This window comes from Phascolarctos cinereus, unplaced genomic scaffold (genome assembly GCF_003287225.1).
Source record: "Phascolarctos cinereus isolate Bilbo 61053 unplaced genomic scaffold, phaCin_HiC Scaffold_3;HRSCAF=262, whole genome shotgun sequence".
NCBI classification, from domain to species: domain Eukaryota; kingdom Metazoa; phylum Chordata; class Mammalia; order Diprotodontia; family Phascolarctidae; genus Phascolarctos; species Phascolarctos cinereus.
The window spans coordinates 2,261,005-2,288,165 of record NW_027555736.1 but is presented as its reverse complement, the minus strand read 5'-3'; the positions used below and the strand labels follow the sequence as shown (position 1 = coordinate 2,288,165).

The 27,161-nt window shown below is 45.2% G+C and overlaps 1 protein-coding gene across 1 annotated transcript in view; it reads left to right on the top strand.

The window, feature by feature from the left end:
• Window positions 1–3,890: 3,890 nt before the first annotated feature.
• JAKMIP3 (Janus kinase and microtubule interacting protein 3) overlaps window positions 3,891–27,161 on the top strand; it is a 172,694-nt gene continuing 149,423 nt past the window's right edge. Inside the window, 1 exon segment of the mRNA XM_078150682.1 lies at window positions 3,891–4,447. The gene's annotated coding sequence lies outside the window, so the exon portion shown is untranslated.

Below are 27,161 nucleotides of genomic sequence, written 5' to 3'. Positions count from 1 at the left end.
CTGGGGAAGTTGATCCTCCTTCCCACCGTAGAAACATTGATTTTGTGGTTCAAGCAGGCTTGTAACCAAGGAAGGGGAGCTGCTGCTTGCCCCTGGCTGGTGTCTCTGGCCTGTGTTTGCCTCTGAAGAGCTGCTGTGTGGGGATGGAGTGATCTTTTCCAGGGTGGGGAAGGAGTGTGCCCTTGTCTCAGCTCCCTGAACTGCTGAGATGGGGCTCAGGTTCAGCCCAGATGGAAGAAGCAGCTGGGAAGCTGGTGCAAGGACCTTCCTGCTTGGGGACCCAGCCACAGACTATAGGCAAAGGCATTGACGTCCTGGGCCCACCTGGGCCGGGCTCCTAGAGCGAAGGCCTGTTGGAGGCTTATGGACCTAGGACCATCCCTGCAGCCACTTCCTTCCTTTCCTGATGGTCCAGGCCCGGGATCAAAGCTATGTAGCTGCTTTTCCCACTCCAAGGTTTCCATTTATGCCTTATTTATGATTTCTTGGGATTCCTCCTTCGTTCTTTCTGTGAATTTTATGTGGGTCTGGCCATGGACTATGTCTTAGTCTCCAGTCCTCACTAGGTGTGGACATGTGTGTCGTAGGAGACTGGCCACTGGGGAGGTGCTTTGGCCAACAGATGCTGAAGGGCTTCTCTTAAAATATGGTGAGTGAGAGTTCTATACAGACCAAGGGGAGGGCTCCTGTTGACAAACCCATTTTTGTGATGGCATTTTCTACCCCCTTGCCTGCTCCCACTCCTCATCCCAGGGATAGTAGGGTGACAGCTTCACTACACACTTTTGTTAATGGATACTTAGAGCATCCCAGAGCCCTGGAGCTGAAACTGCTCAGATACTCACCCCCTCAGTTTGTGAGAAGGAAACTGAGGCCAGGGACATGAAGGAACCAGCTCAGAGTTACTCTGCATACAGGCAGCAGAGCTTGGATGGGTGCCCAGGCTGACTGACTGCTCAGCTTGGGCTTTGTCCCGAGTGCCAACATGAAGGCATCTGCAGCTCTGAGGTTACCGCAGAATCTAGCCAGTGACAGGAACCGTCCCTCCCAGCATTATGAATGGGGCCAGCCAGTGTTCCAGTGCCTTTTGTTTGGAGCCCCAGCATAAAGAAGTCAGCCATCACTAAAGGGCATGCAGCTGGCTGCCTCAGTTTCCCCTCTCCCAAGAATCATGTGATTCTGTTTCCCTAGGCAATGACCCAGAGAGCACCTTGAGTGAAAGACCCAATGGAGGATCACAGACAAATTTGGATATTTTCAGAGACCGGACTGGAGTTTTGTTGGGTCACTAGGTTGCAAATCGTTGACTGCACAAATGTATGTGATAGTAATAATTGGCATTGTTGTGCCTTAAAGCATTTTACAGGTATTTCCTTGGATTGCCACAACAACTTTGTTACCATTTTACAACTGAAGACACCAAGAGTCACGTAGATCCAAAGTGCCAGAGGTGGATTTGAACCTAGACCCCCTGATGCAGGTGCAGACTCCTCAGAACTAGGAAGTGGGATAAATAACCTCAGGAGACACTGTCGTGATCCTTTTTCTACTTCTTCTGGTCACTAAGCAGGGGGATTAAGCCCCAGACCTTGGGCTCTTCTTCAGAGTGGCCTCGGTGGGGAAACAGGGCTCATCAAAAAGGCAAAATCAGACATCAGCCCCTTGGTTCAGGGAAGACGCTGTCCCATCCCGTCACCCCAGTGGCAGGAGAAGTTGCTTTCCTGCTGCTTAAAGGCCTGTGTATTTTTTAATTTTACATTTTATTGATGTTATTGGCATTGCCATCACCTTTGTATTTTTGAATATGCTCCTCTCTTCCTCTCTGAAAGGGTCATCCCTTGCAGCAAAGAATAGAAAAAAAGATGAAAAATAGTGTAACTGGGAGCAGCTAGGTAGAGCAGTGGATAGAGTCCTGGCCCTGGAGTCAGGAGGACCTGCGTTCAAATATGACCTCAGACACATAACACTTACTAGCTGTGTGACTCTGGGCAAGTCACTTAACCCCAATTGCCTCAACAACAACCACAAAAAATAGTGTAACTGTCCCTCCATTCTTTGCAGAAGTGAGGGGCCATGCACCTGGGCATTGCATCTTCTGTCCAACCCCATTGCTGGATTAGAGATACCTTCCTTTGGAGGGCGCTCACCCCACAGGTTTCAGACCTCTGACTACACCCGTCAGAACAAGTTCAGAAGGCTGTGGGGATGAAGACTAGGGAAGCTGACACTGGTGACTCCCACATCTCCAACAGGACAAATCTCTCCTAGTGGTCTCATGAAGGAGATGGCTAAGAGTGCTCACCCATCCTTGTAGGTCCTGGAGGACTCATGTCAGAGGCCAGGCATGACAGGAGCCATGGACAGGCCCAAGTCAGGACCATGGCAGCAGATTAAGGATTAAGCATGTGTGTGTGTGTGTGGGGGGGGTAACTTACTGATTTGCTCGTGGGATATTCACTCAATACTAGTAAGAAGTGGGGAGGAGGGACAGATCCCCAGATTAGCTTTTTGACTCCCCTTTCAAATTCAGCCTGCGTCCCAGCAGAGCAGAAAGATGGGGCCCTGGGCAGCTCAGTAATTTAGCCAAGGTAATTCAGCCACTAATGTCAAAGGCAAGACCTGACTCTAGGGGCCCGCTGCATCACAGCTCCTGTTTTTATGGCATGTTAGGGCTTATGAAGCCCTCTTGGTGTGTTTCCTCCGCCTGGATGTCTTGAGACAAAGACTGGATGACCCCTAGTTGGGAGTTTGGTAGCCTCTGTTCTGGTCTGGGTCAGACTACACGGTGTCTGAAGTCCCTTCTAACCCTGACATTCTGTGATTCATAAAGAGTGGTGGAAAGAATGCTAGATTTGGAGTCAGAGAACCTGGGTTCCAATGACGCCTCTGCAGGTTCTGAAGGGCTTTGAATTCCAAACAGAGCATTTTGTATTTGCTGCTGGAGAGGATGAGGCACTGGAGTTTGAATGGGAGTGTGTGTGTGCCATGATGGGACCTGGGCTCCAGGAAAACCATTGCTGGCTGAATGGACTGGAGTATGGAAGCCGTCCAGGGTTCAGGGGCTAGGTGCCGGCCTATCCGGCTCCTCGGGGGAGCTCCTCCCAGCGAGGACTGGTTTTGTGTCCCCAGTGCTAAGCTCAGGGCCGGGAACATCACTGACACTTAATAAATACTGATGGATCAAGGCCAGGTCCCAGTAAGTGTGAGAAGGTAGAGGGGTGAGAAGGGCGAAAGTGTAAGGTCCGTTCCTCACGCCCCGAGGAAGAGCTAGAGTGCAGCGTTGGGGGAGAGGATGGAAAGAAGGGAGTTGGTGGGGCGGGTGGAGCGGAGGATTGGGGAGCTCAGAGTAACTGGGTGGGAAGGTGGAGGGAGCGGCAGTTAATCACTGAAGAATACTCTCATTGTCAGGGGCCAGTATATGAGTAGTAGGGAGAATCTGAACTCAGGTCTGACGGCAGTTCAGCATTTTAATGCTCATTTTACAGACAAAGAAACCAAGGCTCAGGGGAAGAGGTACCTTTTCCTTGGGCACAGAGCTGCAACAGCCACTCTGGTCCCACTCTAGTTCCTCTTCACATTTAAATGCTTAGAAATATTTCCTCGAGCTTGGCTTTTGGAAAGCAGGAAATCATTTTGATAATTGGATGATAGCTCTAGAGCTGGAAGGAACCGCAGAGGTCACTGAATCCAACCCCCTCATCTTACAGATGAGGAAACTGAGGCCTCAGTTGGTTAAATTCCTAGCCCGGATCACAGAGGCAGTATGAACCAAAGGGGGCATTTGAGACTAGGTCCAGAGCGTTGTGACCCAGGGCTTCGTACCCTGCGGCGCTCAGGGGAACAGAAGATGTCGAGGTGATTTTCTCCCCTGGTTTAGCGACCTTTGAGGAGAGGGGGATCCATGTCGAATTTTTTTGTGACTGGATTTGCGTCAGCAACACATGTTGAATGATGCAGGGATGCGAAGTAATTGCTGAAACATCCGGAAAATTGAGGCCAGGGCACTTAGGGCCAGAGTTATCCTGAGCGCTGTTAGTGTCCCCCACTGACTTTCCTCGAGTGGACGCAGCCATCCTAGGTCCCGGCGCCCGGGAACAGTACAGTGCTGCTGGATTCCCCGTGGCCAGTGAGCCCTGCCGCACCGTCCCCCCCTCCACCTCCTCCTCTCGCCCTTCTCCCCCTGGGCGTGGGGGCCACCCCAGGGAGCATCAGCAAGCCTCGGGACCCCTGGAGCTCGGAGGCGCCTAGGGAAACAAGGCCTCCTCCCCTGGACGCCGGCAGAGCTTGGTAAATTCCATCGGAAATCTGGGAGTCGGTGCTTGTGCTGAGTCATCCATCGCCCAGCTGTCGGCCGGCGGAGCTGCTGTGCGGGAGGGGCTCGGAGCGGGGAGAGGCTCGGCAGAGGCGGCGGCGGCGGCGATGGGGGAAGCCGGGACCATCGGCAAAGGTTGGAGCCCGTCCGAGTGGGATGTGGGCGCGCTGCGACCAGGCTGCGGGGCCGGGCGAGGGCTGCTTTTCCCCATCCTTCCTTCCTTTTGATTTTTGCACTGGGTCATGAAAGCTGAGCCCTCATCCCGAACCGGCCATCATCCTTTTGCATCCCTGTGCTCATAGATGCAGCAAGCTGTGTGCGTCCTGGGGGATTAAAGGGCTTGAGGTTGCGTGGTCCCCAGTATGGAAGGGACAGCTCCAGGATGGGGCTTGGGCCTCTAACTGCAGCCCTGGCCAGGCTGGGCCGCTACCGGCTTCCTCCAGAGGAGTCCCTTTTCTCTGGGGTGACGGGGAGCTTGGTTCTGGCCCTGTCAGGGGTGGGAGAGTGGGAGGGGAGAGACTCAGATTTTCCAAAGCTTCTGCTAGCTCAGATGGGATTTGCTACATACTGTAGTGTGTGTGTGTGTGTGTGTGTGTGTGTGTGTGTGTGTGTGTGCTCGCGCGCGCGCGTGTGCTCCTCGGCTCGACAGCTCAAGGTTGGATGGCACCTACACCTCGGGACTTCCTGATTTGTTTTGTGTTTTAGGATAAAGGACGTTTATGGTTCTGGCCTGAAGAGCAGCATCAGTGTTTGGGAAAGATGTTGCCTTATCATCACATTTAGCATAGAAGGTTTATGTCCCCTGGCATAACCTTCTTTATCAGGGGCTTTAGGGGATCCCCAATAGTATTTGTGGTCATACTCATTGCCTCCCTGGAAATTGGAAAGGGAGAAGCGTGGTTATTGATCCAGGGCCTAGGTTTCTCCAGTTTGCTTGAAGACGGTCAGTTGTGGGGTCTGAATCGCTATCAGAGGTAAGGCTCATTGGAAGACATCCTGAGGTTATCGGATCGTAGATTTCTATCTGGAATGGATTTTGGGGGCTATTAAGAAGAGCCTTTCATTTTTACAGATGAGGAAACTGAGGCATAATAACGTCAAATGATTAGTCCAGGGTCACATAGCTATTGTTACTTTGAGACAGGATTTAAACTTAGATCTTCCTTAGTTCAAATCCCATGCTTGATCTTTGTGCCACCTAGGTGTGCATGCCAGGGACATGGCCAGTATTAAGTATTGGGGCATAAGTCTTAGGGGCAGCTTAGTGTAGGAAGGGCAAGTATAAAGCTATGGGAAGAAACCTTGACTAGCAGTTTGGAGGCTGGGATGCAGTCCTGGCTGAGTGAGATCTTGGGCATGTGCCTTCCTTTTTTCAGGCTCAGGTTTCCTCTTCTGTAAAATTAGAAGCTTGGCCTCAGTGATCACTAAGGACCTTTGAGCCATGATGATTCATGGCATCTCCAAATATTGAAGATAGTCCATTTTAAAAGTATTTGCCTTCACTGTAAACATGCCTTGTCTAAGAGGACCTGCAATGGTTTTAAAATAAATGGTAGTCAGGCATGGTATTCTTTCATCATGTAAGAATCGAGGCATGGTATGTTACTTGGAAGACCACTAGAGTTGGAGTCAGAAGACCGGGGGATTCAAACCCCAGCTGGGAGCTGACTAATAACTTGAACAATGCTCTTGGACAAATTATAGTGACATAGATTTTGAAGTAGAAGAACCTGACAGGTCATCTACTCCAACCCCTTAATTTAATAGAGAAGGAGGCCAAGGCCCAGAGACAAGTAACTGGCCCAAGGTCACGTGGGTAGAAAGTGTCAGAGTTGGGATTTGAACTCTGGTCCTCTGACTCTAAATTGAGTTGTCTTTCCATTGCACTGTGTTCCTTTCCCCCTTTTAGCCTCAGTGCCCTCATCTGTCAGATGAGGGCAACAACTCTTGCATAAAAAATGCCTGACCAGGCTATTCTGAGGGTGAAGTGAGAGAAGGAACAGAGAAAATGCTTAATAGCCAACTAATTGCTGTACGGACAAAGATAATTGAAATTGCCTCTTGGAATTTGGCTCTAAGAAGATGGAACAGAGGGGAAGTCCTGTGTAGGCTTTTATCAGGGCTGTATGTTGGCATGGGAGGCAGTCCAGTGGAATAGTTACCAAACAGAATGACCCTCATTTCTTGTCTCCAGCTTTAGTGAGCTGCTGAGTGTGTGTCTGTGTGGAACTCTAAGATGCTCAGAAGGTAGGGCATCTGGAGGAGAGGATCCATTGGTCAGTAAGTCTAGAGTGCCTGTCCATATCTGGACCAAGAATAAATATGTATTCATTTTTCCTTTTCATTTTTTTAAAGATGCCTTTTATTTTATTTTGATATCACAATCTTCTCCTGACCCTCCCCCCAAACCTTCCTTTGTACCAAAGAACAATTAAGCCAAACTGACCAAAATCAACCACTTCTGACAGTGTCTCCAATGTTCTATCCCTCTAACCTCCACCCCCACCTCTCTGCTGAAAGGAAGGAGGCGTCATTCATTCTCCCTGTCTCCAAGATTGTTCATTGCAGCAATCTGCAGGCTTTCGTGCTGTTTTCATGTACATTATTGAAGTTATTTTATCTTCTTCTCTCTTGGTTCCATTTACTTCATCTTATACACAATTCTTCCCATGTTTCTTTGCTTCTCTCCATTCATCTTCTATAGTACAGTAATATCCAATTACAGTCATGCATCATAATTGTACCATCTATTCCCTAATCCATGGAAACTTATATTGGTTTTACTTTGGTGCCACAACAGATGCTGGTATGAATTTTTTTCATTCAACTCAATAAGCATTTATTAAGCACTCCTTATAAGAGCATGCATTTGTATGTTGCTTTAAGATTTTCACTTTTTAAAAACATTGTAAAATACTTTATTTTCATCCAATTACATGTAAAGACAACTAACATTTTTTTTTAAATTTTGTATTACAAATTCTCTCCCTCCTTCATTCCCCTCCCTCCTTACTGAGAAGGCAAGCACTTTGATATAGGTTACACATATGCAGTCATGCAATAGCATATTTCCATATTACTCATGTTGTGAAAGAAAACAGAGAAAAAAACTCAAGACAAATAAAGTAAGAAAAGTATGTTTCAATCTGCATTCAGATTCTCTCAGTTCTTTCTCCGGATGTGAATGGCATTTGTGAATTGTCTTCTATCACATTTCTGAGAATAGTTAAGTAATTCATAGTTGATCGTCATTCAATATTGCTATTACTGGGTACACTGTTCCCCTGGTTCTGCTCATTTCACTTTGCATCAGTTCATGTAAGTCTTTTTAGGTTTTTCTATCATTCTTTTTTTTATTTTTTATAAATTTATTTTGATTTATCAACAATCACTTCCATAAGCTTTTGAGTTTTAAATTTTTCTCCCCTTCTCTCCCCTCCTCTCTCCCCACCTCCCTCCCCAAGATGGTGCACAATCTGATATAGGCTATACATATACGTTCCTATTTTCACACTAGTATGCTATAAGCAAGAATTAGAACCAATAGGAGGAGCCACCAGAAAGAGGAAACAAACCAAAACAGAAGAAAAAAAAAAGAGCAAATAGTATGCTTCGATCTGCATTCAAACTCCATAGATCTTTCTTTGGATGAGGATAACATTTTCCATCATGGGTCTTTTGGAGTTTTCTTAGATTCTTGCATTGCTGAGGAGAACTAAGTCTATCAAAGCCAGCCATGGTACAATATTGCTCTCACTGTGTACACTGTTCTCCTGGTTCTGCTCACGTCACTCAGCATCAGTCCATATAAGTCTTTCCAGGTTTTTCTGAAGTCAGCCTGCTCATCATTTCTTATAGCACAGTAGTATTCCATTACATTCATACACCACAACTTGTCCAGCCATGCCCCAATGGATGGGCATCCCCTCAATGTTCGATTCTTTGCCACCACAAAAAGAGCTGTTGTAAATATTTTTGTACATGTGGGTCCTTTTCCCACTTGTATGATCTCTTTGAGATAAAGCCCTAGAAGTGCTATTGCTGGGTCAAAGGGTATGCACATTTTTATAGCCTTTTGGGCATCCTACTCATCATTCTTATATCATAGTAGTATTCCACCACAATCTTGTACCACAACTTGCTCAGCTATTCCCCAATGGACGGGCATCCCCTCAGTTCCCAATTCTTTGCCACTACAAAAGAGCTGCCATAAATATTTTTGTGCACATGAGTCCTTTTTCTTTTTTTTTTTGTCCCTTTGGGAAGCAGACCTAGTAGTGGTATTGCTCACTCAAAAGTTATGCACAGTTTTATCGCCCTTTGGCGTAGTTCCAAATTGCTTTCCAAAATGGGTAGATCAGTTCACAACTCCATCAACAATGTATTAGTGTCCCAATCTGTCCACATTCCCTCCAACATTTGTCATCTGCCTTTTCGGTCATATTAAGTATGAGGTGGTGCCTCAGAGTCATTTTAATTTGCATTTCACTAATCGATAGTGATTTAGAGCATTTTTTCTTATAAATATAGATAGCTTTGATTTCTTTATCTGAAAAACTGCCTATTCATATCCTTTGACCATTTATCAATTGGAGTATGACTTGTATTCTTATAAATTTGACTCCGTTCTTTATATATTTGAGAAATGAAACCTTTATTTGAGAAATTTACTGTAATTTTTTTACAGTTATGATTACTGTGTATTTATGTCCATCCTACCCCCCCATTTATCCTTCTCTCTCACTCTTCTTTCACCATTTCCCCCTTAAAAGTGTTTTGTTTCTGATCACCATCTCTCCCAATTTTCCTTCCCTTCTATTAGACCCCCCTGCCTTATCTTATCTGCTACTCTTCTGTAGGGTAAGATAGATTTCTATACCTAGCTGAGTGTGTATGTTACTCCACTTTGAGACAATTCTGATGAGAGTAAGGTTGTCCTCCACCCTCTCTCTATCTTTCCCTGCATTGTAGAAGTTTTTTTGTGTGTGTGTCTCTGTGTGTGTGTCTTTTACATGAGATAATTTACCCCATTCTACCTCTCGCTTCTCTAGTGTCCCAATGCATCTTTTTTTCTTACCCCTTAATTTTATTTTTTTAGATATCATCCCATCATAGTCAACTCACACACATGCCCTTTGTCAATGTATAGTCCTTCTAACTACCCTCACAATGAGAAAATTCTTAGGAGCTACAAGTATCATCTTCCCTTGTAGGAATGTAAACAATTTAACCATATTGAATCCCTTATTATTTCTCTTTCCTGTTTACATTTTTGTGCTTCTCTTGAGTCTTACATTTGAAAATCAAATTTTCTCTTCAGTTCTGGTCTTTTCATCAGGAATGCTTGAAATTCCTCCATTTCATTAAATATCTGTTTTCCCCTGAAATGTTATATTTAGTTTTGCTGGGTAGGTGATTCTTGGTTGTAATCCTAGCTCTTTTGCCCTCTGGAATTTCTTGTTCCAAGGCCTCTGCTTGTTTAATGTAGAAGTTGCTAAATCATGTGTAATTCTGACTTCTGCCTCCATGATATTTGGATTGTTTCTTTCTGGCTGCTTGCAATATTTTCTTTTTGGCCTGGGAGCTCTGAAGTTTGGGTATAATATTCCCAGGAGTTTTCATTTTGGGATCCCTTTAAGGAAGTGATTCTTTCCATTTCTATTTTGCGCTCTGGTTCTAGGTTATCAGGGCAGTTTCCTTGATAATTTCTTGAAAGATGATATTTAACCTCTTTCATTTTCATAGCGGTTTTCAGAGAGGCCAATAATTCTTAAATTATTTCCCCTTGAACTAATTTCCAGGTCACTTTTTAAAAATGAGATATTTCACATTTTATTCTATTTTTTTTTCATTCTTTTTATCTCGTTTTACTGTTCTTAGTGTCTCATGGAGTCATTAGCTTCCACTTGCCGAATTCTAATTTTTAAGGAATTATTTTTTTGGTGAGCTTTTGTGCCTCTTTTTCCATTTGGCCAATTCTGCTTTTTAAAGAGCTCTTCTCGGGCCAGCTAGGTGGTACAGTGAATAGAGCTTTAGCCATGTAGTCAGGAGGACCTGAGTTCAAATCTGGCCTCAGACCACACACTTGACACTTGCTAGCTGTGTGACACTAGGCAAGTCACTTAACCCTAATTGCCTTGCTAAAGAGTTCTTCCCTTCAGTGGATTTTTGTTCCTCTTTTACCATTTGGCCTATTCTGTTTTTGAAGGTGTTCATTTCTTCAGTATTTTTTTTGTGCCTCCTTTAACAAGCTGTTGACTCTTTTTTTCACGATTTTCTTGCATCATTCTCATTTTTTTCCCTAAGTTTTCCTCTACCTCTCTTATTTGACTTTAAAAATCCTCTTTTAGCTCTTCCAGGAATTCATTTGGGAGGGGGGGCTGAGACCAATTTACGTTTTTCTTTGAGGCTTTGGATGTATCTTCTTTGACTTTGTTATCTTCTTCTGAGTTTGTGTTTTCATGTTCCCTGTCACTATAGTGACTTTCTCTGGCCATGTTCCTTCTTTTTGTTTGTTCTTTTTTTTTTCAGCCTATGTCTTGCCGTTTAACTTTATTTTAAAGTTGGCTTCTGCTCCTGGGGTGGAGGGGGCACTGTCGCAAACTTCAAGGTTTTCTTTTTCTGTACAGCTATTTTAGAACTGGCCGGGGCGGGGGATCTGTAAGTTTTCAGTTCTTCCAAGGTGTTATAATCTAAGGAGATGTGTTCTCACTGCTTTGCTGTCCAGTGTTCCGGTCTGTGAATGACCACAAGCACTCTTTTCCGCCCTGGAAATGTGACCAGGGCCCCCACTCTCTTGTAGCCACAAGCTCTAGTGTGCTAGTGTTCCTTCTCACCCTGAATATGGGCAATGAGCCAGAATCCTGCCCCCAGTGCCAGCAGAGGGTCCCCTGTAACCTCCTTCTGCTGAGTTGTCTGTGGACTGAGAGCTCGGGAAGCTGCTGATTTAGTTATCCCCCAAGGTCCACCGCTGCCTTGCTGAGGCCCAGCCTGTGCTGGACTTCACTCCACTGTCACCCCAGTGAGACAGACATTTGCTACCAACTTTCTAAGTTGTCTTCGTCTGGAAAATTGGTGCAGCCCACCCTTTTGTTGGTCTGCTGCTCCAGAGTTCATTTGGAGGCATTTTTAAGTTGTTTGGAGGGGAATTTGGGAGACCTCAGATGAATCTCTACTCTTATTCTGCTATCTTGGTTCTGATTTCTGCTAATGAATATTTAATCAGACCTTCTAGTCTTTGATCTCCTTGAGGCATTTGTCCAGTGGTGGGATAATTGGGTCAAAGTGTATTTGGGTACAGTTTAGTAACTTTTTCATGTGGCTACAAATTAATTTTCGAACATCTGGATTAATTCACAGCTCTAACAACAACATATTAGTGTGGTCATTTTCTGGTAGTTTCTGCAATATTTCTTCTTAAAAAATTTTTTAATGAAGATTTGCCTTTTTTCTCTTTTTTCCCCCTCCCTGCTTAGAAAGCAAGAACAATAAACCATTTTTATGAACATATGCTAAAGTAAAACAAAGCTCTATGTTGGCCAAAAGAAATATCTCAGTCTGTGCTTTGAGTCCGTCACCTCTCTCTGGAGTTGAGGAGTGGGGTGGGAAGGTAGCCTGCTTCATCAAGTAACTCCTTTAACATTAACTTTCTATCTTTTGTCATCTTTAGAATTGTTTTTGGGTCAGGTGAAACCTAAGAGTTGTATTTCATCTTTATAAACAATTGTTGAATATTATTTCTGAAAATCTGTGCATATCCTTTGACCACTTATGAGTTAGGGAATGGCTCTTGGTCTCATATGTTAGGGTTAATTCTTTTTTCTATATCTTGGATATCAAACTTTTATCAAATATAGAAGATTTTTCCTAATTGGCAGTTTATCTTCTTATTCTATCTGTACTGGTTTTGTTTTTGCAACAGGTATTAAACTTCATTTACTCATAGCTATTCTTTTATTTATTTTTGATGATTAACTTTTGCCTTTCATGACTAAGAATTCTTTCCTTAACCACCTGTACCTCTAAAAGGTGCCTTCTCTTGTTCATGTGTGTTTGTGCACATGTATGTACACACATGTGCCAGACTGCATATTTTCACGCTGTGATTCTATATTTAGGTCACATACACTATTTGGAGGTTATTGTAATCTAGGTTCTAAAATGCTAATCTAAGCTGCATTTACCTTCCCCACTGACCTGCAGAGAGATTCTAAGAACACAGCTTTTTATGATAGGATGTATGAAATGGAAACCCTAAAAAAATAAAGCCCCTGCAGCTTCCACAGTCAGTTCTCTAACAGGGACTCATAGATTTCATTGTCAATCAGTTTGTTCTCAGTAACAGAGGAGGCTCATGTGCCCTGGGGCACAGCCAGCCAGCAAGCTGTGACCAAGCAGTATCCTATAACCTATACAGCCCTTACCACACCTCAGGGGATCCACCCACCTAAGAACAACCATGTTGTATGACATAAAACACAGTTTTTGGTCTGATCTATCCCCTTTTTGGCTTTGTGGGAAAGTTATATAAAACCAGTGCCTTTGTGTAACATAGTGCTTGTGAACAAGTACATTGTGCATGCATTCTGCTGAGGAATTCTGCCCTCTCTAACCTCCACTGACTGTCTTTGATATCTTGCCCTTTGCTATGTTGTGTGTGTGGTCCCTTGTGGACCACCATCTTGAATATGGATCCAGGGCAGATGAGATGTTTTTAATGTTTCTAAAGGAGTGGGGATCCCTGATGAGAACTCGTTGGCTTGTCAGTCTCCTTCCAAACACAAAAAAATCCCTCAGTGGCTTCCCATTATCTCTGGGACAAAATGCAGACCCTTTGCTCCCCCCCCCCCAGTGTGGCTCTGATCAACTTTAAAACTATTCTCAAGTGTCTTATTGATGCTTATTCTTTTCTTAAACGATGCTCCCCGTCTCTTTCTAATGGCTCCTCCTTCCCTCCCCCAGCGGAAGCCTTCCTTGCAACAAAGATGTACATTTAAGCAAAACAAAATCATTCCATTGACCCTGTCAGATAATGTGTCCTGCCCTGCACCTATACTCCCCTACCTCTCTGCCAAGTGGAGGGAGTCTTGCTTCCTTCACCGGTAGGTCATGAAGTGCGGTTTGTCACTGCCTTGGTTAGAGTTCTGACATCTTTCCTCGTTGGTTTACATTATTGTGGTCACCATGTAATTTGTTTTCTGTCAGTTCACTTTTCTCTGTATCAGTTCAAAGAAGTCCTCCCAAGAGTCTGAATTCTTCCTATTCCTGTGTGTTTCTTATGATGCAATCATCTTCCACTACATTCATGTAACACAGTTGGTTGGCAACCACTTTTGTTTCTAGTTCTTTATTACCACAAAAGAGCTGCTCTGAATATTTTTGTATACATGGGCCATGCTTTCCCTCTGCCTTGTACTGCCTTGGGCCTATAGATACCTGATAGTTGGATTGCTGAGTCTATGATTGGGTCACTCAACACTCTATTTAGTAACTTCTGGAGTATGGAGGAGCAGGGCTGAGAAAAAAGCCCTTGGTTTTAGCAGTTAAGAAATTAGTTATTGGTTGCCCTGGAAAGGCCAATTTCAATTGAATGGTGAGGTTGGAGAATAAGGGGTTGTGTAGTAAGTGGAAGGTGAGGTAGAGGAATCAAGTGTAGCCTAGCTATTCTAGAGGTATGGTTGTAACAGGGAGAAGAAAATCAGGAGTCCAGGTGGAGAAGAAGTGGTAAGGTGAAGAAGAGGGTTTTTCAAGGTAGCCAAGAAGGAACAAGTAGCTGAGAAGAGCCTGAAAAGGAGAAAGAGAGAGAGAGAGAGAGAGAGAGAGAGAGAGAGAGAGAGAGAGAGAGACAGAGAGAGAGACAGAGAGACAGAGAGACAAAGAGACAGAGAGAATTGAAGGATTTTCTGAAGGGCTGAACCATTGGAGGACATGGGATCATGACCACTAGGACAGTGGTTGTTATTTTCTTTTAAGGAGAAGGACAACACCTTCATTAGAGATTGGAGCAAAGAGGGAGAGAATGGAGGACAGTGTCAAAGGGTCAAAGTTGGGGGACAGGGTGCAAAAGGAAATCACGTCAGAGAGCCTCAGTGGAGTTGGAGGTGAGCACCTCTGCACAAGATGATTTCAAATGTCCTTCCCAGCCTGACAGCTCTGATCACACAAGTTATGTTTCCTCTGCTGGACTGGAGGGGTTCTGAGAGCAGACACCACCTTTCTCCCACTCATGCCCCAGCACTGCCCAGGACAGTCTCTGTTCAGAGCCAGGCTTGCTAAATGCTGAGGAACTGTCTGCTTCCAGCTTGCCACCTCTGAAGCCCAGAGATGTTCAGGGTTTGTCTGGCAGATGTAATTCAAGGCAGGCTACTTTGGGCAGGAGGGCAGGAATAGCAGGAGGGAAATTGAGACTCTGCTTTGAAGCAAATGGCGAATGAATTTTCTGACATGGCAGGATAAGAGATCCACTGAGCAGGAGAGCCCAGAATTTCAAGTGATGTCAGGTTCCCAAGTTTTATGCTTAAAAGTCTCTGTAGAGCCAATTAACCTTTGTAATTAACAGGATGACAATTTCTCTGCTGATTGGGTTGGGTGTTGACATTTGGTTGTGCTATCTGGCTCTGCTTGACTTCTTGGCCTGGCCTGAAGTGTGTCTGAGGGCAGGCTCTAGTGGAGGTGAGGCCACCTGTTATGGGCCAGGGAAACTTGTGGAACTCCCTGGCATCCAGGAATGGCTGCCATATAGTGGGCCTGTGGGAAGAAGAGGGGTTGTGGAATGGGAGTCAGCGTTTACAATTGCAAGGTGATTAGGGAGGTGGGGGTGGGGCAGTTGAAAGTGCATCGGGCTTGGAGTCAGTAAGGCTTGGTCCAAATACTGCCTCAACCTCTGGCCAGCCATGTGACTAAGGACACTTGGCTTGCTGTCTCTAAGTCTTGACTCCCACTCCTACTGAGTGAGGACAAGCATGTGTGCAGGAGTCATTGCACTGGGCTGTTTGGAGGGTCAAATTCCTCCTGAGTGATTTCCTCTCTAAAGCTTAGGTCAGAGCATGAATCCTCACATGAAAGACTCTGAGCTGAGCAGGACCTTGGAGGTCATCAATTCCAATCCCATCAATTTACAGGGTGGGAACTGAGGTGGGGGGAACTCAGAGTCAGGGAAGGACTTGCCCAAGGTCACATAGGTGTTATTAAATGACAGAAATGGAGTTTGAACCCAGGCTTCTAACTCCATATCCAGTTCTTTCTCAGGTGCCATGTTTTTAGGTCATCACTCATCATGATAGTCTTAGATTTTCCTTATCTTGACATGATGGCTCTGGAAAGACACTCTACATCTCATCCCTACTCCTCATAGAAGCCTCTCCATTGTAACACATATAGTGACTTCAGTCCAACAAGACAAACAAGGTCATTGAACATGTCTGACATCATAAGTGCAATGACTCTTATCTCAAGACTCTCCTGTTCTAGTATATTTTTAAAGCCAGGCATACTTTGTCTAAAGTTGATGCCATTTTTCTTGGGGTGGGGGGCGGAGACATCAGCAATAGGGAAACTGAGGGAGAGGTGCTCTTTGAGAGCAATGGTCAGAATGTCAGAATTGAAAGATCTTCACTCCCAACTCTTCTTTTCACAGAGGAGAAAACTGAGGCTTCATGTTTAAGGGGGGATTACCCAAGGTCACCCACCCAATGATTGTCCCCATTCTGAAAGCCTTTTGGGTTACCCTAGCAGTAAGCAACATTATGGAAGTGAATCCAACTTAATCCGGGGGTCCTAGGCTCTAAGAGTTAGATCTGGGCCATATACTTCAACTGAAGCCCAGGGGAGTTAATTGACTTGCCCAATGTCATATAGACAATATGGCAGCACCAGCTGAAGTCAGATTCACTTCAGCCCAATGAACATTTGCAAAGCCCCTACTCTATATGGGTCTGTGGATTTGGCTTTGGTATTCCACTGATGAAAACCCACATAATTTTACTCTTAGGGAGCTTACATTTGGGTAGGTTAATAAGGTGTGTACATAAATAACAATAATACATGCTAGAAAATGATTAAGTGTCTAAAAATAACAGATAGTGAACAAAAGATATGCACAGTTTAATAGCTTTTGGTGGATAGTATCAAATTGCTTTCCAGAATGGTTGGCCCACTTCACAAGTGTACCTGTTTTTCCACAACCCCTGTAGCATTTGTCATTTTCCTTTTTTTTTTGTCATCTTAGCCAATCTGATGGTTATGAGGTAGTACCTCAGAATTATTTTAATTTGCATTTCTCTAATTATTAGTGATTCAGTGTATTTTTTTTTCATTTGACTGTTGATAGCATTGATTTGCTTCTCTAAAAACTGTCTTTTCATATCCCTTGATCATTTATCTGTTAGGAAATTATTCTTATTCTTATAAGTTTGGCTTAATTCTCTATATGTTTGAGAAATGAGACCTTTATCAGCAAAATTTATCACCAAGTTTTTTTCCCATTTTCCTGATTTTATTCTAATTTTAGGTGCATTGGTTTTGTTTGGGGAAATGGAATGTCTTGTGTGAAGAACAGCAAGGAGGCCAGTGTTAGTGGACTGGAAAGGTAGAAAGTGGCCAGATTTATAAGGGCTTTAAAAGCTAAAGAGAAGATTTTATAAATATAAATCATAGCAGTTATAGGGAAACATTGTAATTTATTGAACGGGGTAGACCAGAGTGGGGCTCAAAGACAAGTCAAGCAGACCCACTAGCATGCTATCAAAATAGTCTAGGCATGAGGTGATAAGGAAATGTACCTCTTTCTCTCTCCCTTGTCGGTGGTCATGGATTCAGTGATCATCTCTCTGACAACAATTCTGAACTTTGTATTCCCATCTTGAACACAACTATCTGATTGGTGTCACTCCTGATTGTCCTATAGGCATCTAAAATTCAACATGTCTAGAACTGAACTCATCACACTTTCCCCCAAACCTGCCAATTTCAAACTCTCTTATTTCTTTAAAGAACATCACCATTCTTCTAATTACCCAGTTTCCTAACCCTCATGGTCATCCATTCTCCACCCTTCCTCACTCCCTATAGGCAATCAATTCCCAAGTCTTGTTAAATCTTTTTTCCAGGCCAGCTCTCAAACCTGTCCTCTTCTTCCTATTACTCATATAACCTCTAATCTACTTTAGGCTCTCATCACCCCTAAACTAACAATTGTAATGGCCTTCTATTTAGTCTCCATGACTCTAGTTTCTCCCATCTCTAATATATCCTCCAAATAGCTGCTAAATTGACAGGTCAGAGAAGTCCTGGTCAGAGGGGCAGGAGGAGATCAGAAAGATAAGAAAGACATGGAAGCCAAGGGAAGATGAAGTGTCTAAGAAGACTGAGTGGGTAACAGGGTCAATGGTTGCAGAAAGTCAAAAAGGATGAAGACTCAGAAAAGGCTGCTGGATTCAATATTTAAGAGATCATCGGTAATCTTGGAGCTAGCAGTTTCAGCTTAATTGATTGGGTTAGAAGCCAAATTGCAAGGGGATAAAAAGAGAGTGGGAAGTTAGGAAGAGGAAGCAATATGTACAGATGGCTTTTTCAAGAACTTTGCCTGTGAAAAGGAGAGTGTTAAATGGTCCCTTTAGGGAACTGTAGAGCCAAGTAAAGGGTTTTTTTTTTGAGGCTATAGATGGGGGACAACAACAAATGTTTCTTGAGAGATTAAAGGTGGCAGAAACCTGTAGAGAGGATGATTGAAGGGTGAGGACCTGGTGGAGATAGACAGAGATGGAACCAGGGGCACAAAAAGAGGGGTTAGCCTTGAAAATGTTCCTCTGAAACAGATGCAAATGAGAAGGGGTGAAGATATAATGTAATTTTGAAGAGTAGGAAGGTTAGGAGGGAAGAGTGTGCTCATGGCATTCCACCTCTATTTTCTCAGTAAAATAGGAGGGTACTCTTCTGAGAGGAAAAAGGGACAAGGTTATGTAGGGGGCTTGTGGAGAGAAGAGAAGTTTAGGGTGAGCTACTGTGGTAAGGACCCATCAAGAAAGAATGAAAGGCTTAACAGGCAACTGTAAATACCCAGGCAAGATTGGACAGTCTGAAGTTGTGATAGACCCAGTTGGCTACCAAGAGAGAGGAAGCCTAAGTATCCTGGCATAGCAGCACCCCTCAAACTGCCAGCTCTGCTTCTAGCCAGGTCCCCATAGTCATCATCCTGGGAAGCAACCCTTGTGGAAATGCAGCCTGTAGAGATGGGAGGTGCTGCAGCTGCAGATACTGGAGACCCAGAAGGAAAGTTCTTGCCACCAAAGTCCTTCGCCCTGTCAAATGATTTAAAATGATAAATTTATATAATTTTATCAGTAGAAATGTCCTTAAAGAAGTGTCATTACCATGCGCTTTTCTGCTGCACCAAAGGGACAATTGGACCTTTCCATTTGACCTGTGGCTGAAAATCTAAATGTTCCATCTTCTCATATTAAAATGGGACTTCTTTGAGAGCAGGGGCTATGCAGTTTTTATATGTGTATTCCCAATGCTTAGCACATAGTAAGTGCTTAACAAATGTCTTTTTCATTCACTCACTCATTAATTCATTGGTTGTTGTGTGACTTCCTCTAGCAGTATTGAGTATCATTCAAATAGAAGAACACAAGGTGGATGAGGATGGTGACACAGAGCTGGAAATTTTCAGGACATGGGTAGTGGAAGGACAAGGGGGATAAAGGATCTATTGGTGGAAGAAGGTGACAAGTGAACTGTTTAATCATATGGTCAACTTTAGGAAGAGAGGAAAGTGAGGTCAGAACAGGGAAGAGAGATTGGAACAGAGAGGGATGAAAGAACTAAGTCACAATGAAGATGAAGAATCAGGATGAGCAAGGCAGAAGAGAGAAGGAAAGCTAAAGGTTATGATCAGAAAGAAGATGGGAGAGGATGAATGAGATGAGCAGCAGGTTTAGGAGGAGTGAGGCAGAGGGAGAGGTGGAAGATAGACTGAGTGCAGAGTCAGCATTCAGAACCATGGAGGTAGTACATTGATGGGTGATGGTGAAAGTGAGGGTGAGGACATCCCTGTGTGCAGCTGAGGCTAAATGAAAGGACAGGTCATGGGAATCGAGGAGATTGATAATCTAGGAGGACCAGGCTATTTGAGGGGATGTAGACATGCATCCTCAGGTATGAGGTAGGGTCCTGGGTTCCTTTGGAAAGAAGGGAGAATGGTCTGGAGGCTGGTTGATGACTGACAAGGATCTCTGGATATGGCAGTGAGGGGCAGGGATTTTGCTTTCTCCTCCTTAGAGTGAAATCCTAGTTTGGCTGCTCACCAAGCTTACTGGGTGACCTTGAACAAATTGCTTTTCCCCCCTGAGGCTACAGTTTCCTCATCTGTGAATGGGAGGATAAGATTAGATGGCCAGAATATATCCCAGGATCAGGGATTTCCCCCACCCTTTTCTCACTGTCCTTCCATCTTTCCTAAAAAGGGGCCTACTGAGCTCAAGACTCCTGCTTGAGGTGGCAAGACGCGGTGAGTAATTTGAGCCTCTCTTTGGAGGCCACAGAAGTCACAGGGTTTGTGTGTAGCTTAGACATGCCAACCCATATGTCTACATGTTACAATTCAGACTGCAGGCAAACTCAGTGCACTCAGTATTGTTTCTGGCGCTGCTTGGAGCCCAGCACCAGGTCAGCTTTCTCTGCAGCTCCTCCTAAATTCTAATGATGAGATGTCCTTAGTGGTCACTTTTCCCCACATTTGGTGTAGAATAAAGAAGCCTAGGAGTGGGAGGCCTTTTTAATAACCGATATAAGCCCATTCAGAGGTCCGAGGTTCCTACCACACAGTGGTCTGTAGCAGATTCACTTTCTGCGCTCCTAATCAGTAAATAAATGAGAATTTGTGGCTGCAGCCTGGTAGTGGGGAGTGAGTGGGGAGAGCTGACTGGGGCCCAGGCCCTCAGTTGGAATCCCAGCCTTGCTACTTATTCCCTGAGTGTCCTTGGTGGCTTCCCTGCCCCCCTAAGCTCCTCAGTCTCCTCTGTAAACTGAGGGCATTGGTCTGGCTGATAGCTGAGAGTTCTGGCTCTGATGTTCCTACATTTTCTTTGGCATCATTAACAGCCTTGTATCTATTTACTAGAAACCCTGAAGCTATACTTGGGGTCCTGCAGAGTCCAACAGAAAACCAGAGCTGGGCGGGGCTTCAGAGGCCTCTGGGATTCTCCCTCCAACATACCCATAAGAGTCATCTGAGGTCAGGGGGGCCCCCTTCTTTAGGAGGCAGCTCCTTCCACTCTGGGAGAGCTCTCAGTATTGGAGAGAATGAAGCCTAAATTCGTGAGCATCTTCTCTTGAGCCTTTCCATCCTGGAGAGCAGGGCTATTTATAGCAGCCCTCTGAGGATGGCCACACAGAATCCCTTTGGAGCCTGCTTACTTTGTCACAGGCTCTCCTCTGCTCTGCTCCATGTTTTCTTAACTGTAATTCAGCTCCGGCCATCTGGGGGATTCAGCCCAAAGCCCTGGGTTTGGCTCAGGGTTCGAGCCTAGCTGTTGATGGTCCTATGGCAATAACCGTGAAGATGTTGTTGGCAAAGTGGCCTTCCTAATGGAACTAATTGCTTTCATTATTTAGGGGGCACTGTGAGTGGATTAAAGGTGGATTTGGTGCCAACAAGACCTGAATTAAAGTCCTGCCTCTGACACATACCAGCTTTGGGACCACTGGCAAGTCACTTAGGCTCTTATTGTTCTAGGAACGGCTCTAAGACTCTAAGTGGCAGAGAGGGTGCCAGTCTGCATGGACAGGAGAAGTTTCCTCTGGTTTGTCCTGAGTCTCCAGAGGAGTGAGCAGGCTACCACAGTCCATAAGAGGCCCATGGTTTCTACAGCTAGAAGTAGGGGTGGGAATAACTGGGGACGGCCAGGTTTGCAAGGACTGACAAGGACAATCAAATGCCTTCTTCATAGAAAGTGGGAGATGATGAATGGCAGTGGAGCTTGGGAACCCTGGGTATGAGGCTTCAAACCCATGTTCAGGATGAAATATTAATGTAGAAGTAAGTAAGGCTAGAATGATGAATGCTTCATCCGTCAAGGGGCTCAAAGAACCCTGGCATCTCCATTCTTGCATTTCAGGAGATCTGCCACCCAGATCCCCCTTACCACCTAGAAGCCCTGCAGTATCTGTCCAGCAGACACAGAAGACTCTCTCTCCCCTTCGGTGGCAGGCTCTCCACTGGGATAGCAGAATATTGATTTCACTTATCAACATCCGGAAAGTGCCTCTCCTAATTAGTCTTGATCTTGGATTGTGAGCCAGGGAGCTCAGACACTCAGGGATAAGGCTGATAGCTGAGGACTTGTGGCTGAATGTTTGATAGAAGGACCACAAGACTTTTTGAACTGGAAAGGGCCTTACAGACTATCTAGCCCAATTCCCTTCAGTTTACAAAGGAGAAAACTAGTCCAGGTCGTCATCATCTCCTGCCTGGAAGACTGCACTGGTCAACTAATTGGCTAGCCTGTGTCCAGTCTGTCCAGTCTCTGGTTCATCCTCCGTACAACTGCCAAAGCTGATGCCCCAAGCACCAGCCTGGCCATGTCCTTCTTCTGCTCAGGAAGCTCCATTGGCTTCCTCCTATTTTTTGTATAACATATATACTCTTTTGGCATTTCAAGTGCTTCTTAATCTAGCTCCAACCTTCCCTCTCTTTCAGATGCTCTATATTGCAGCCAACTGGTCTAAGCAGACACACTGAGGCAGTGTTGTAGGGGAGAATAGTGGTGATTTGGGGGTCTCGAGCTATGGCATTCTTTTCCCACCCCTCTGTATCCCCCTTACTGGCTCAAGACATCAGCCTATGGCCTCTGAGATGCCAGGGGATTTTCCATTTTTCAGGAAGTCCCGAGATTCTGTTTGGCTTTATCCACATATGCTTAGTAATCTGCCACTTCCTACAGGTGACCTTTTTTTATCCCCTGATTGTAAGCGATTTGACCCTTCTCAAATAGCCCTGTTTATACTTAGCTGTGTGCATTCTTTAGTCAGTAAACAGTTGACTTATTTGCCAAATGGGGACATACAACAGCCAAGGGAAACACTGTTGAAAATGTAAACTAATTCTGATGTGCAGCAGAGAAGGATGGTGGAATTTATGGGCATTATCACTTCATGACACAACAAAGGGTAGTAAAGAGGAGAAAACAACTTTAAAAATCTTGGCAAGAGACCCAACTAAGTGAGGCCATCCTGAAGGATTCACTGATGAAACTGGAAAGAGGCCAACACACAAACAAAAATGGAAAAGATCTGCAGGGATTTTTATTACAAATTTCTTTCACCATCAGTAAGAGCATGCCACAATGTGGAGACAAACATCATAGCTTTGAATTTGCTCATAGAAGAAGCTGGGACTGTATTGAAGAGGAAAAATGAGGGGAAAATCAGCTGGGCTGGATTAAGATTACCGAGAGGTGACTCGAGCTGGAAATGATAGAGCGTGGATGGATTGAAGGATCAATTTCAATGTATCTAACTGCGAGAAAGACACTGCAGTTTTGGAAAAAATCTTGGACCTCTTAATTATCAAAAAAGGTGATTGAGAAAATACCAATGACTTGGGATTCATATGCCTACTTTTCCACATATGTAAAATGTTGATGAGAATCTACATAAATTTAGAGCTTCCTTGATGGGGGTGTTAGAGGAGAATGGGCAGGCTTTGGCAAGATATTCCCCATTAGGTCCCATCATCAAATTAAATGAAAAATGAATACAAGATCCCATGGTACAGATTATTGCTTGCCAACAAGTGAAAACCTTTGATTTGATCAAACCTTAAAGGCTATTTTCCAGTACCAAGTCTTCCCTGCAAGCGTCAACGTTAGACAAAGCCATTCCAGAGATGTAGTAACAGAAATGAATTTGTTCCTCCTTCCTCTGTTAATGAACACCACATGAGAATAAAAGAGCCAGGTCCTTGCCAAAGGTGTTTACCACTGGGTTGGAAGAGATCTAGGCAAGATGCTAAGGTGTGGATGGCGAGTCCTCCAGATGCCTCTTTTGTAGTTGATACATAGAAGAGTCCTTAAGATCCTCTCTGCGCTTTGGGGCTGCAAGTATATCTTTGGAATCAGCAAGAGCTTGCTTGCCTTATTCAACCTCTGAACCAACTTAGAGCCCTTAGACTGGCCCAATCTCATAGAAACCTTGCTCATGTCTCTAGGTGGGGGAGGTTCAACTTTTTCTCTCCTGCTTGGGCAAAACCTTGATTCTTCCAAAAGGTTTCATGGTCTCTGCCAGACTCAGCATCACTCTCAGGAGGGCTCAGGATGTAGGAGTGAGACGTGGCAGTTTTAGGCCTTTCTTCATGAAAAATGATCTTGATCAATGCAAGCAAGTGCTGCCAGCAATCATTTTATTAAATGTTGCATTAAATGGCCAAAGAAGTGTTCCCCCTTTGTGTTCATCCTACTCAGGATTGAAGGATCCATTTTAATCAGAAGACAAAAGCACTTTCCCCATGACATCCATGAGTGGTAGGTAATAAAAGGTGTCATCCCCATTTTCAACCATTATCCTCATTTTATGCATGAGCAGGATGTTAGGGACAGAAAGGGCAAATGAATTGTTGAAAGACACACAGACAGCTAGGTGTCAGAAACAGGATTCAGACTCAGGTCTTTCCATTAGATCCTGTTGACTCTCACCCAGGGGTAGAGAGAGGAGGAAAGATTTGGAGAGGGGAGACCCACAGGGGAGGGGGAGGGAGAATAATGGTGGTGTGGTGAGCAGCAATGGCAGGTTTAGATGACAGAACACACCATATCCCTGCCCCTGCGAAGGAGGTGATGTTATTATTGACACAGAAAAGGAGAGGACTGACTGTCAGATTCTCTCTTCACTTACACCTTTTCCCACCACCACTCATGCTATCCTCACCTGGAGAGGTGCTAACATGGCTTTTTGACAGTGCATACTGGTCTCTCCACTTTCTACTTAAATGTGTATAACAGAATCAAGGAGATAGGAGGCACCTGAACAACCATCTTGTCTCACTCATAACCTATAAGGAATCTCTCCTATCACATACACAGGTAACAAGTCATCATGCAGGCTTTGCTTGTGCTCCAGTGAAGGGGAACCCATGGCAGCCACCTCCCACCCCCAGCCATCTGCAGCACAGCTCTCATTAAGAGGAAGTTTCCCCTGACCTGAAGCTGAAATTGGAGAGGCTGGCCCCTGTCTCTCAAGCCTTGCAGACCTCAGGGGCAGAAATTCCAGAAGGGAGATTCAAAGTTCCCTGGGGCCATTTGCCATATGGGTGGGTCCTGGGTGACTGTCTCCCAGCTTGTCCCATGGGAAGCTGGGTTCTATGGCATTTCCTGTTGCTACTTGTTGACAGGACCTGGTGACAGGCTTAGCCTGTCCCCACCCGGGCAGACTCCTCCCACAAAGTGCTCTCTTTTGTATTATTTTTATTCTTGTTAGCATCCTATCTGGGCTTACAAGCCCCTGAGGGCAAGGGGCAAGTGGGTCTGATCTGCCCCTTACCCCCCACTCCAGGACCCAGGCTGGTGCTACGGCTCCCACTGAGGTTTTGTCTTATACAATGAGAATGTCAGCTGCTTTTCTCCTGGTCTTTGTATTGACATGCTCAGTAGTGTACTCAGTAGGTGCTTCTACATCCTTTCCTGACTTATCATTTATCTACCACTTGAGCAAATGAATGAATAAACCAACTCCAAATGGAGGTTGGAGTGGAGGAAAGAAGCCTTATAGGGGCTCCCCTTCCAACAGCAGCAGCAGTAGCAGCAGCAACAGCAGAACACCCTTGCCTTTAGAAGTGTCTCATCTGGTTGGTTACTAATCTTGAGTATGTCTAGAATAACCCCTTCCCCCTCTTCTCCTAGCTCAGGCCTCTCTGAAGAGGGACCAGCAGAAGCGAGGAGGCCCACAGGGAAGAAGGCAAAAAAACCCTCCCCTCCCCCTCCTTCTCTCTTTTTTGATGACCCCTGGTGTCTTCTTGACAAGACATTGAAAACTGTCTCTCTGCCTCTGGGTCAGGACTGGGGGTGACTTTCCACCATAGTGGAGCCTCTTGACAGGTATAGCTGTTCACCTCCTATTGAAAGGGACTGGAGCTTTGGGTACCTTGAAGGCATTGGCTATTTGTGACTGGGGGTACCCAGGTGGTGTCAGACACGGTGGTGGCGCAGATGGTGGCAGGCTGCACTCAGCCTGAAACCTTGGAAGTGGATGCAGCAGCTGCTGTGGCAGGAGTCCCAGGGGCATGGCATCCAAGCGTCTCCCTCTGTGCCTCAGGTCTCTGAATGATCAAGTGTGATTGGGCCAGCTTTATCATTTCTGTTAGATATTATAGCTCCACCCTTCCAGGTGGAGACTCCAGAGTAGCCATATTAACTCAATATCCCTTTAGCTCTAGGATGGTCTCATTGGTGAGGGTCCTTCACCTGTTCACCCTCTTCAGCCTGTGCCATCTTGCCCATTTCTCTTCATTAATTGTTCGTGGAGGAACCACCCAGCTCACTGTGTTCCCTTTAGTTTTTGGTGGGGGCTGGAGCAGCCTATTGGCTCTCTGTTTTCCCTTATTCTCACCCTTGACTGTTTCACCCCTTTTCCTGGTCATTCATGCCCTTGATGGACGGCAAAGTCCCCTTCCCTCTCTGGGTCTCAGTTCCCCTTCCAGTGTCCAGGATCCTTTCTCCTTTATACAGCCTCCCTTATTCTTTCTAAATGCCCTATGCTCAGCATGGCTTTGGCATCCCAAAGTCATTAATATCAAACTCCTCCAAGAACCCAAGGCATAAATAAAGTTCTTTACCAACCCTGAGCACAAATTAAAATCAATTACTGGACACGTTCTCCTCCATAACTGATGAGCCACATTAGGCAGTTTAATTATCTATTAGCCCTTATGCTGGAGGTGCCTGAACCTACCAGCTGACTGTGAAAACTTCGGAATCTTACAAATGAAGGTTGGATTGTTTTGTGGATGTCTGGATGTAAGCAAGCAAGGAAGAAAGTTAAGAAGCAGATTTAACTTAGAACTGTCATGCATACAATGTGTGCATATGTGTGTGCATGTGTGCAAGCGCGTGCTTATGTGTGTGCATGTGCGTGTGTGTGTGCATGTGTGTGTATGTGTATGTTTTCCGAGCTGCTTTTTAAACCTTTACCATCAGCCCCTCGGGCCTTTGTTCTCCTAACATGGAGGACCCCATCAATGCCAGATGAAGCTCAGCAGCCTTCCTGGGGCTTTCAGCCTAGTTTGGCAGATTCTCTCCATGGGTTTCATCATTAATAGCTAGTGAACCGGCTATAACAAGACAAGCTGGAGAATTCAGAGTAAGTCACTTCTAAAGGGAAGCCTCAGAGTCTGGCAGCCGGCCCCAGGGGTCCTGTGCAGAGCAGACGATGCTGCCAGGCTACTGACTTTTCTGTCCTTTAGCAGTGTATGAAAGGTGATCATCTGTTAGTGCTTGAGGGAGTGAAGAGACCGAGGAGACCTGGACCCAGATCTAGGCTCTGTCCCTCCCTGGGTGTGTGACAAAAGACAAGCCCCTTCTTATTCCATTTGGTCACTTACTCTGTATGATTTGGGGCAATCACCTAGACTCCCAAGGCCTCAGTCTCATCATCTGTAAAACGGGTGGAGGTTGTACCTGATGTCCCCTGGGGTCCCTGCTGGCTCTCAGTGCTGTCTTGGAAGGAGGGAGGCACTGTGGTCTCACCACCAGAGGGTGAGAATGACTCTTTGAGTTGGCTTTGCAAGGCATAGTGGACTGGCACAGTCTGGTCACACCCTGAGGATCCTTCTTGTTGGGAAGGTATTGGGATAGCCCTT